The 11952-nt window shown below is 35.3% G+C and overlaps 1 long non-coding RNA gene across 1 annotated transcript; it reads left to right on the top strand.

Annotated features, from left to right (window-relative positions):
* The first annotated feature begins 3372 nt into the window (after nt 1-3372).
* Nucleotides 3373-10677, top strand: LOC123868845. The gene is made up of 3 exons (XR_006796739.1): nt 3373-3417; nt 7847-7853; nt 10662-10677. It is a non-coding gene; the product is annotated as an uncharacterized LOC123868845 (long non-coding RNA).
* Nucleotides 10678-11952: the final 1275 nt, after the last annotated feature.

Raw genomic sequence — 11952 nt, 5'->3', positions numbered from 1 at the left:
AGGTATAATGTTAATTTAAAACATAATAGTATAATGTTAATTTAAAGCTAAAATTTTACTATTCCAAAGTTTTTGTAAAATGTAAAAATAACTTGTTACTTTTCGTAAATCTGTCAACTTGTTAATTTTTTTTAGATATTTAGCGATTTAATGCATTTACAATAAACCGAAAAAAAAAAACCTACTTAATTTTACCCTCACGGAACTCTGATTACATACCTATATGGTATCTATGTAATTATTGTTATTAGAACCAAACAAGCACATAGGTTTTCCTCAATAAATATAATGACAATACATAATATTGTGTTCTAAGAATGCACTATTCTTATATCAGTTCCGTAACTGGAAAATTGTCTATATTATGTTAAATTAATCACTGGAAAATAATAACTGTACTTACACCTAATTCATTGTATTGTGTTATGCAGCTGATTCAGAATAACTTAACCTGTTTGTTTCAATTATTTATTTATTTGATACGGCTATATGTACATTCATACGTCACTAAATCCGGTCCGTATTTATACGTCACATGTACAAAGTAACGATACCTCATTTCAGAACGAACAAATGAACCAACAAATAAACTAACGAACGAACGAAACGCCTACACACACACACACACACACACACACACACACACACACACACACACACACACACACACACACACACACACACACACACACACACACAGACAGACACACACACACACACACACGCACGCACGCACGCACGCACGCACGCACACACACACACACACACACACACACACACACACACACACATAAAGACACACAGGTGAAACACACCAAATATTAGATTGACTAAAACCAAGATTGATATCAAGCGTAACTTGATTATGGCTCAGTATTTGATAACTTAAAAAAATTGACCGGATCTAAAATAATATTTAACTTTAATCCTAGTTACTGAAGATCAAAAGAAGATTCAGAGATCTAGAAAAGAATTGTTGGTTTTGTAAGTGTTATTTCGTTAAGTGTCGGAGCAAACAATAATTGTTTTAGATCTTCGTGGCTATATTTCACCTGTCATCTCCTTGTTTGTGGTTTCTTTTTTCTACTTTATTTTATATTCAGAGGCAGAATTATTTTAAATGTTGAATAAAAAGTGAGCGATTTGTGCTTTATTAAGATACTAGCTGATGCCCGCAACTTCGTTCGCGTGGATGTAGTTTTTTAAAAATCCCGTGGGAACTCTTTGATTTTCCGGGATAAAAAGTAGCTTATGTGCTAATCCAGAATATAATCTATCTCCATTCTAAATTTCAGCCCAATCCGTCCAGTAGTTTTTGCGTGAAGGAGTAACAAACATACACACACACACACACACACATACAAACTTTCGCCTTTATAATAATATTAGTGTGATTAGTGTGATCATAATTATATTGAAAATAGCTCCAGGTTATTCCGCTTTCAGCCATTAGTAAAAATTTGTTATCATTATTTTAACACTTTATTTTAATATTTCATACGCATTTCATACGACAATTTCAACTTTGGGTAGGCACTTATCACGAAACAGGTGTCTTTAGAGAGGACTATTATTCTTTATTTCAGTCATAGTCAATTTTTGAGGTAAACCCACTTATTTATTCGGCTAAGCGTGGGCCCCACAAAAATATTCAGAGGTACGACATTAACAGGGTAATGACGATGATAAAGATAATAAAAAATAAATCACTTTTATACTAATTTCTATGTAATTAATAGCTACTCTTTAAAGTTCAATTCCTTAAAATTGAGGACATCATTTTGTGAATGCGGTAGAAAGCTGAGAGAGAGATCGTTTATCACGGTTTTTAAAATGGAAAAGTTCCATTAAAATAATAAAAGGTCAGCAATTGTCATACTTACCCACTTTTTCAAACAAATCGGAGTTTCAGACAGAAACTTAAAAAATGTTTGTTCCGAAATGCAGGGTCGCTAAACTTGTATAATTGAGGTAATTTGTTTTATGGCCTTATGCCAAGGACGTGGAAACTTTTTTAATAAAAATCTTTCTTTCAACAACGCTCTCTCACTGGACATAAATTTCGATAGGACTTTGGAAGGGGAAAAGGCGCTAGAAAATTGATCACCAGTGTGATAAAAGAAAACCTTTATGTTAGCATTTTGTATGATACTACAGCTAATGTTGGCGGTAGGGTGGTAACTAGCCACGGCCGAAGCCTCCCACCAGACCAGACCAGAAATTTAGAAATCATAAAATTCCAAACACCTGCCGGGAATCGAACCCGGGACCTCCCACTAATAAGACACAATGAGTTTAGTCATATTTTATAATCAGGTAAACTTGGGAGAATGCTTTTTCTTACCAGATACCTAATCACAGTTTTATAGTTACTGTTATTGGGTAGGAGACGGTTAACGCAGGCTTCGATAACGATCTAAAGGATTATTCGGGAACATTAACGATCTGGCGGATAGCAATTACACGCACCTCGATTCGCAATTCGTAGGATCATTTTGGATATTGCGTGTTGAAAAGAATCTTGCTACGCTTTCTACGTTCTACGTTATACATATAAGTGGTAATAGATTAAACAACTAATTAGTAGTTACATATTGCTACTGAATTTGTTTTAGCTTATGGACTTTTTAAGTTGCAATTATCTGTCCATGGCATCGCATCTTTTTGCTCAAAAAATCTTACTTGCCATAATATACCCGATGGGATTTTTTACCAATCTCTAATCAGGGGTGAATAGAAAGGAGTTGCCAAGCGAGCTAAAAAACTACAATCTTATTTCCTTTAACATTTCTACAGGATCATAATTTATAAATTAAACAAAAAAAATTATACATAATATTATTATTTCCGTAATATTTCTGCAGCATTATAATTTCTAAATTAAATAATAAAATTAGGTACCGTTTCGTACGTACGTTACGCCATTAAACAAATGACGCGCAAAAATGTAAATTTCCCTTCGGGTCGTGAGCATTATTATACACAATAGCTACTCGGATTACGAGGCATGAAGAAGAACGACTTTATTGCGGACCTTCCTTTTCTTCAGTACAAATTGTGCCATCGGCGTAAAAGATTATTTATTTGTTGGAAAAATGTACAAGCACATAAAATTTAATCATAAAGTTTGTAGGTTTAGTTAAAAATAAAGTTGAAAACTAAAACCCGACTGCGATCATCTTAATAAACGCTGAAATACTATCGTAAAATTGTTTTTCTGACGCTTGTTATATTTTAGTGTTGTAGTACATGTACATTTATGAACTCAGAATTTTTTCTTCTTTCATTTGACATCCCACTCGATACAATAGCAAAAAAAAAAATTTTTGGAGACCCCCACTTTTTTCGAATAACATCCGTTATCCCGTCCGGGCGTAACCCGATGTGTTAGGGGTTTAAGCGCGTCACTACGCACGTGTCACGTGTACGTGCTTGGTCTGAATCGGCCTTTAATCAATCAAACATTACTTACTTGCTTTAATAGTAAAAGAAAACATCGTGAAGAAACCTGCATGCCTGAGGGGTTGCCATAATATTCTCAAAGGTGGATGAAGTCTACCAATCTGCACTTGGCCAGCGTGATGGACTTTGCTTTTTCCTTTTCATTCCAGCCCGGCTAGCATAGGCAGTAGATAAAAATTATATCCCCGATTATATCCACTGATTTCTATGACATCAGTGGATATAATCGGGGGATATAATTTTTATCTACTGCCCATGCTAGCCGGGCAGGAGCCTTTCCTCAGTAGAGGGCTGGCGGTAAATTGATGATGATATCACAATGTTATAGTAACCGAATTTAAAATTCAATTCTTGTAAAAGTCTAATTGAATAAAAATATTTTGAATTTTGAATTCCTAATAATATATTATATTGTATCTGGCTGGATTTTCCTATAAAACGACAATATAAAATGGTTTGGTGTTTTATATAATATCTTACTCACAAAATCTGAATTCCAGTTTGTATACCTACTTATTTTCAGATATTTTCTTATCTAAATCCTAAACGAAACAAGCTCAAGTTCTTTATTGGGATTATGTTGTCGTGTTTATTTACGACTAGCTTTGCCACTTGGTAAACTAAATCGTTATTTTTACTACCTAACTTTATTAAAATAACGATTATACATATGTATTTGCCGAAAATGTACATCAAAAATTATGACAGTCGTAGCAGTCGTACCTAAAGAAGTAAGACCAAGAAACGACAGACTTTATTAAAACTTAAAGGAAATTTTATAAAAACACTTGCCTCATGTTTAACCAATGACTTACATTTGTGTAAAAAAGAAGCAGATATTTTTTATATTATCTAAAGTGAAGACTTAAAACTACGACACTTGGGTCACATTTGTATATCACTATTTCTTCTACTTTCACGTGTTTTTTTATAATGAAATACTGACCAAACGAACAGGCGGGTCACCTGATGTTAAGTGATCACGCCACCCATGAAAATTTGCAGCACCAGAGGAACCGCCGATGCATTGCCGGCCTTTCAGGAATTTGTTGGTCCGCCCCTTGAATAACCCCATGTTGTAAATCTTCTGACTCACTGCGAATTTTATACGCCATGTAATATAAACATACCATTTGTATAATATGTCATTGTATTCAACGGTATTAGGTAGATGTACAAATACAAAGGGAGCACCTGAGAACCTCCGCGTGAAAATTAGTGCCTACAAGATCTTTACAGCTTAATTAGAACTAAGCGCTACAAGTTAATGTAAACCACGTTAGCTAAGTCTTAGCATTAAGGACTATGTACTTATTCTGCTTTACACCTTTACTATGTAAATGAGGTCACACCACACATCCAACAAAAGATCTCCGTTTTCCTGTTTCTAGTATTTGAACGTTTTGGCTCTTTGTGCAGACGAAAGCTGTGTTTGAACTTGTATTTTTGGTCTTATATCGATACTCGGTCGAACAAAGGATGTGTATTTTTACGAAGTCTGGTCTGGAAATAATTCGAGTTCGCCCATGCGATTCTGCTTATCCTAAAGTTTTCTTTTACCTATTCTATTGTAAAAATGCTTATGGTAAGGAAAATGGATAGATCTATAGCATTTTATCAGAGGTAAATATACATATTATACAATCGTATAATACATAATACCTAATATTTTCTTCTGCTACTAAAAATATCTTGGTAAGCAACTAGCTGATGTCCGCGACTTCCTTCACGTGGATTTATGTTTAAAAAATCCTTGAGACCTTTTTATTTTGCGGGACAAAGGAAGCCTATGTCACTCTCCAGATATTTAACTATCCATGAAAAAATTACGTTAATTCATTGCTCCATTGCGGCGTGATTGGAGGACATACCAACAAAGCTATATGAGTAGTAATCTATACTAATAAATAAAATTGGAGTGTCTGTCTGTAATTTCGAAATAACTACCTCATATTAAGCTCATATGGTTATTTGAACGATACCATAACTGAATCACACGTTTTTAAAATTTTTGTCTGTCTGTCTGTCTGTCTGTCTGTCTGTCTGTCTGTTTGAAAAGGCTAATCTTTGGAACGGCTGAACCGATTTTGACGGGACTTTCACAGGCAAGTAGAGGATTGACCAGGGCGTAAAATAGGCTACTTTTTTAACCGACTTTCAAAAAGGGAGTTGTGTTTTTCTACCTATGTACACCGAAATCTCCGAGATTTCTGAACCGATTTGCGTCATTTCTTTTTTAATCGATAGAGGAACTTTGCGACATTGTTTCATAAAAAATTTGGAGTCCAACTCCTCAATCCTGATGCTGCAGGGGATCTGACCAATCCACGCGGGCGAAGCTGCGGGCATCAGCTAGTCTATAATATGGGTAAACCCGCGTTGTATTCCTCATTTTTGAAGGTTGCTACTTTTCGATGAATGCATAATTATCATTGGTAGAGGTTTTCCCGGACTAATAATCTGGTGGACTCTCCAATCCATTTATAATTTCGCATCCCAGAGTGTACCAACTGAAAAGCACGCACTTATTTTACTGTACGACTTATGTTTATGTTAATGCACGCTGTGACTGCCCGTAAGTGGAGTTGCATAAGAGCCATAGAATGTAAGGAACAACATATATAATTTAAATGTGTAACTCTGTGGGCGGTACTATAGCAAATGAATAAATAAAATGAAACAGTAGCAGTTATAAGACTTTTTGCCGAAATCACGCCTGTTGTGTAATAGGCAGAATTAATCAGCAATTAATTAAAACTTCCGCAAATGAATACATTTCGCTTAGGCAGTGTTTTGTGTTACAAGTATTTTGTATTGTAGCTACTGTTTTGTGTTATATCGTACGGCATGGTTTAATTTTCAGAAATTTTGCTTTGCAATATTGAAGTTTTTGCATCGCTTTGACCATTGTTGATTTTACTTTCGCTATGTCAGTATATTACTTACTTTTTAGGGAAATAATTTATAGTACAAAAAGATGATCATGGGACCGATGTTTCAGGCTGAAATATACTTATAGAGCGCACTTAGACTGCTCAGTTTTATGTATTCGTTAAAACGAGACAGATTTATGTTGATGTAACGCTGTCTCGTTTTAGCAGTGTTTGAAGTCTGAGCCAAGTCAAAGTGCGCTTCTATAGATCTAACCTGAATCACTATCATATTTAATTGATTATTTCTAATATTTATAACAAGAGTTATGAGTTGTGAAAGTCAACCACAAGTATGATAATAAAAACCGGCTAAATGCAAGTCAGACTCGCGCACCGAGGGTTCCGTACTCAGGTATTTTTTTTCACATTTAACGACAGACGATAAATCAAAAATTAAAAATAAATAAAAATAAGTTTTAGAATGTACAAGTAAAGCCCTTTCATATAAAACCCCACTTGGTATAGAATTAATTATCTTACTTTGAAAATTGAAACATATTTTAATTTTTTTTTCTGTGATGTAACCATAAATTTACGGTTTTCAGATTTATTCCTTTACTTGTGCTAAGGCGTATCTACCTGCCAAATTTCATGATTCTGAGTCAACGGGAAGTACCCTAGAGGTTTTCTTGACAGACACGACAGACGGACGGACGGACGGACAGACAGACAACAAAGTGATCCTATAAGGGTTCTGTTTTCCCTTTTGAGGTACGGAATCCTAAAAATGGTTTCATTTCTAACTTGATGTGCGAATTCCTGTGAAAACACGTAGAAAATGAGGCCAACCTTTCAATTCAAAAGATTTCAATTCTCGTCGAACTAAACCTACGTTCATTAAAAGTTACCGCGTCGTTTGTTGGCGAAAGATCTAACAGGGCTGGTGGTTGCGGCTGGATCCCTTTAATTATCAAGATACCCGTTTTAAATAAGATGCTGTTTGACAGCGCGTGATACTTTTTGACTTATCTTTGATGGGATAAAATGTGGGTATATTTGGTTTAGTTCTAATTTAAATGAATTTTACTGATTGATCACGGTAGGGGTTTGATTGCTTTAAGACATTTAGTACCTACTACATTTTGTCTCATAGTCGTTATCGTCGTAATCGATAAAGGTCAAGCCTCAGTTCACGACTTATGAAACTTGTAACAAAACTTGACACAAAGGCTTCACCTACACTAGCAGACATCGAAATATGTAGGCTAACGACTATAATACTTTTGATTTCACGTCACCCCTCTAGCCTAATTTTTCAGATATCATTAAGAGGGCTCACTCCGTCACTCGTTTCATACAATCGTATCGTATCGTACTCGTAGTTCCAATTTCATTTGAATATTAAGCAACCAAAGTCTATGAAATTTTGCAGACATATTCAAGAAACTAATATCTATGTCTGTGGTTTTCCAGATTTCTGTATTTCTGTGTTAAAATATTCGGTTTCAAAGTTACGCGGTCCTAAAAATTTACATACAAATCTTTGAGCCTTTGTAATTTTAAAACTACATATTTTTAGAAAAATCTAAAACACCACAGACACAAATATTAGTTTCTAGAATATGTCCGTGAACTTTGGTTGCTTAATATTCAAATGAAATTGGAACTACGATTGTATGAAACGAGTGACGGAGAGAGCCCTGTTAATTCAGGATCAAACCGAGAATTTTCTTGCCCTAGTTCATTCTGGTTAAGCTCTTATACGAATCTTTGTAGTGTCGAATGTCTGAATCACGACATTTTAACTTATCGGTTATACCTAGCTATTTTATACCATCTTGGCAATTTTGCTCAGGAGACATTTTGATAGCAAATAAATAATCGTCCCGCCGACTTCGTTATGCAATATCAGCACTTTAACAACAATAATAGCATTGAAAGACATTTTAATTGTTCCCGGGCTTCATTAAAATTTGCCGCTTGTTTGCTTTTAAATATCAGATAGTGCTCATCACTGAATTGTAAACAAGGTAGTAGAAATGGTATCCGCCATCTTCAATGTCGCGACTGTTGGTTGCCGACACACGCAGCGGTTCCATGGTGCAACCTCACACGTAGAGAGATTTTCTACTAGATTGAAGTACGTTCACTATTGACTCGCTGCGAGTTCATAAAATCGTGTTCTGTAATAATAGTATTAAGAAAATTATGGTCACCAGTGTCGTCTATGGTTAAGATGATAACGACGACGTATTGCCAATTTTTAGCATTTCAGATAAAAATAGATAATCTATGGAACATATCTATAGCACCAAGCTCCTTTACCATTTCTATACTTATTTCAAGTTTTGCGATACTTCTATTAGGCTTCAGGGGGGCTCAGTATTGATTGAGTTAAGTTTGTTTCTGACGGGTATTGTCTTTATTACATTGTCTGTATTAATAGCAAATCTATTTTATCATTGAGAATCATTCTCTGATATAAGATAAAATTCTGACCTTTTTGGTGTTAGAGGCCTAGATTCTATTTAGATTTCTAAGTAATCTATAGCCCACAATATAGACCCAATGATATTGTCTAACTGAATAAACTACAATCTGACTGTATATTTGGCTGGTTTTTTCTGATCACAGTCAGTCAGTTTCTTCTTTTATATTAACTCCCAGGTAATATGGATACCTTCATGGTCTGCAGGATGATAATCGGAATCTATATAGATTATAATAAATCAATTGATCTCTCATTCCTAAGGCATTTTTCTATGAAATTTTCCTTCGTTCATAGGAATCCGACGCACAATCTTCTAAAATGATCGTGTAAATTGCGAACCGAGCTGCGTGTAATTACTTTCTTCGCCTGATGTCACTTAGCTTGAGATCACACTTTAGTGTTCTTACACACGAGCGGCATTTTGTCAATTGTTGCTTTGTCACATGGTAGTGGCGCGGCGGCTAACATCGACGTGCGTTGAAAGGGGCTTAAGGTCGTAGCTCACTTACACAACGCAGCTCCCGCACGGTTAAAGAATAAACATTCAAATATGGCCTTAAAATAGTTCTCTATACAAACATTTTACACTAACAACATTCTTTAAAAGCCTCGATACTGATATGCCACTCCTGGCACAAGCTTTACGCTTAATTGGAGTGGAAAAAGAAGTATTAGTCATGATTTGCATGGCATGCATTCTTTATAAAAAAAGCAACGCGCAGCAAGCCACCTTTCTGCGATCTAGCCTCTCGATGGTTGACGTCTCGCTTACCACGCTTCAAGCGAGTAGCCACTCGTCTACAGCGTGTGGGCTACTGAGCTAGTTGTAGTAGGGAGACACCTTACTGCTAGCTGTCATCGCGTGGACAACAAGCTTTCTGTTTGTTGTCGTTGTTGTCCACGCTGTCCTGTTGTTTCTGCTAGACAACTAGAAGTCACTCCGATTTGAGGCGGAGCCGTGCGTGTGTTGTGTGGGAACGGCGTTGTGTAAATGAGCTGCGACCTTTATTCGTAGTGCACCCCAAATAAACGTAGTTTTGCTCTCATTACAATACTAACCAAGCAAACTCAATGAAATTTTATAGGTCGTTCTAGGTTCTAGGTACATATTATCGATGTCTTAGGTTTTCCAAGATGGGGTATAGAAACTTTCTGTCTAGCAATACTATTATGTCGTAAGTGACGAACAATATTTTAGGTCTTCTTAGAAGACCCAGCAAGCCGTTTTCATACCTAACAACAACTGAACGCAAGACTATCGTTAAGTTTTGTTGTTATGTTGCGGAATATTAATGGGGAACGTTCTAGAAACTCAATATTGCTCGGTTGGCTGTCAGACTTCGCCACAATAATTTTGTGCGTTTTCGCAATTGGACAAAATCGCTGCAGATGATTAAAACATAGATCCTACTAATATTATAAATGTGAAAGTGTGGATGTTTGGATGTTTGTTACTCAATCACGCAAAAACGGCTAAACAGATTTGGAATAGAGATAGATTTATCACTACTTATACTTTTTATCACGGAAAAGCAAAGAGTTGATGAGAGATTTTTAAAAATTTAAATCCACGCGGGCATGTGATACCAAGGTCGGGCAAAGTTTATATACTTATTGTGTACTTTTAAAATTAAATGAATATACTAGAAAAAAACGAGGACAAGAATTAAGGCCGATTCACACCAAATGCGTACACGTGACACGTGCGTAGTGACGCGCGTAAACCCCTAACGCTTTACGCAAGCGGTGTGCCATGTTTCATACTGTTTCATACAGTTCCATACATTACAACGCAATGGTACGCGCTACGTAATACTTTCGCAACGCTTACGCAGCCTGTGTGAATGAGCTGTAATCAATTTTTTGCTAAGGGGATTAAGAATGAACTCTCTTTTTAAAGTATGATTAACTTAAACGCGAGAAAAAATGCAAAGAGCACACTAATCTGTATTTATTAATACACTTTAAGGCTATTTGTTATCGCAGCTCCAAATGGAATGAGCTCAAGTCGTTTGTTAAGGGATTAAATTGTCCTGATTATTTATGAGCACTGTTGACTGTCGCTTTTACTTCGTCATTTAAAACATTTTCACTAATGCTATCACAGTAAAGAGATTGAATGTTAATATTATGTATTTACTTTGGTGGAATTTTGTTTATTTTTCGGTTGGCGTGACTTTCAATACAAATCACTGCTAATGCTATACAATAATGTGTAATATGAATAAAGTGTGTTCGCTTGATGGTTTTTCCTTCAATCACAGAGTAACGGAGCAACAGACTGACGTTGTTTTTAAAGGTACTACTTTGCATAGGCTAGATACTTTTAATCCCAGAAAATCAATGAGCTTCCACAGGATTTTTAAAATCTAAATCCACACGGATTATTATGTACCTTTATAGTATGTTTCAAGAAGATCTATTAAATGGGGGTACCTAATTTTTAGACCGTGTATAAATTTTCATAACATTAATTGTCCTAGGCAACTTGTTTTTAAGTAAGAAATCTTTGGAGGAATAGCCAGTATTGTTCTTTAGAAAGATCAGGTCAGTCTAACAGATCAAAGCGTTCTATTCTTTTGGGTAAGGTCTGACGAAATCACAAACACAATCTTTATGATAGATTATTATACTTTTATTTCACATTTAAATTTATTAACTTTTACATTTGTGTCAAATAAATGTTGTTCCTCTTACGTTAGTATATTTTCGAATGTCGTCGTTTTAAAACCACTCTTACAGGTAACCTCTCCACGTTTATTAGCCACTCCCCTTTTTATCTTATCGTTATCGGCCAATCCAAATTGTACAATGAATAAACTTAGTGACTAATATACAAATCATCAAGCTCGTTTAACAAATCATCTAAGTAATAAAGATGTTTTCATCTTATATATTGATTACAAATATTATCCTTTATTATGCTACAATTCATCAACTAAAAACTATAAGAATTTTATATACAGTACGTTTATCGATCAGATGTTGAACAACTTCAGCCAATCAATGACGCCTTCTAATATGATATGATTTGTTATGATTTGAGTGGCGCCAACTATTTAATCAGTAACTTCTACACGTTTATAGATAATTAATATGGGCCAAGCTTACAATTCATATTTATTT

Source organism: Maniola jurtina, chromosome 10 (genome assembly GCF_905333055.1).
Source record: "Maniola jurtina chromosome 10, ilManJurt1.1, whole genome shotgun sequence".
In the NCBI taxonomy this organism is placed as follows: Eukaryota; Metazoa; Arthropoda; class Insecta; order Lepidoptera; family Nymphalidae; genus Maniola; species Maniola jurtina.
The sequence above is the reverse complement of the archived record's forward strand: the minus strand, read 5'-3'. Positions and strand labels throughout refer to the sequence as shown.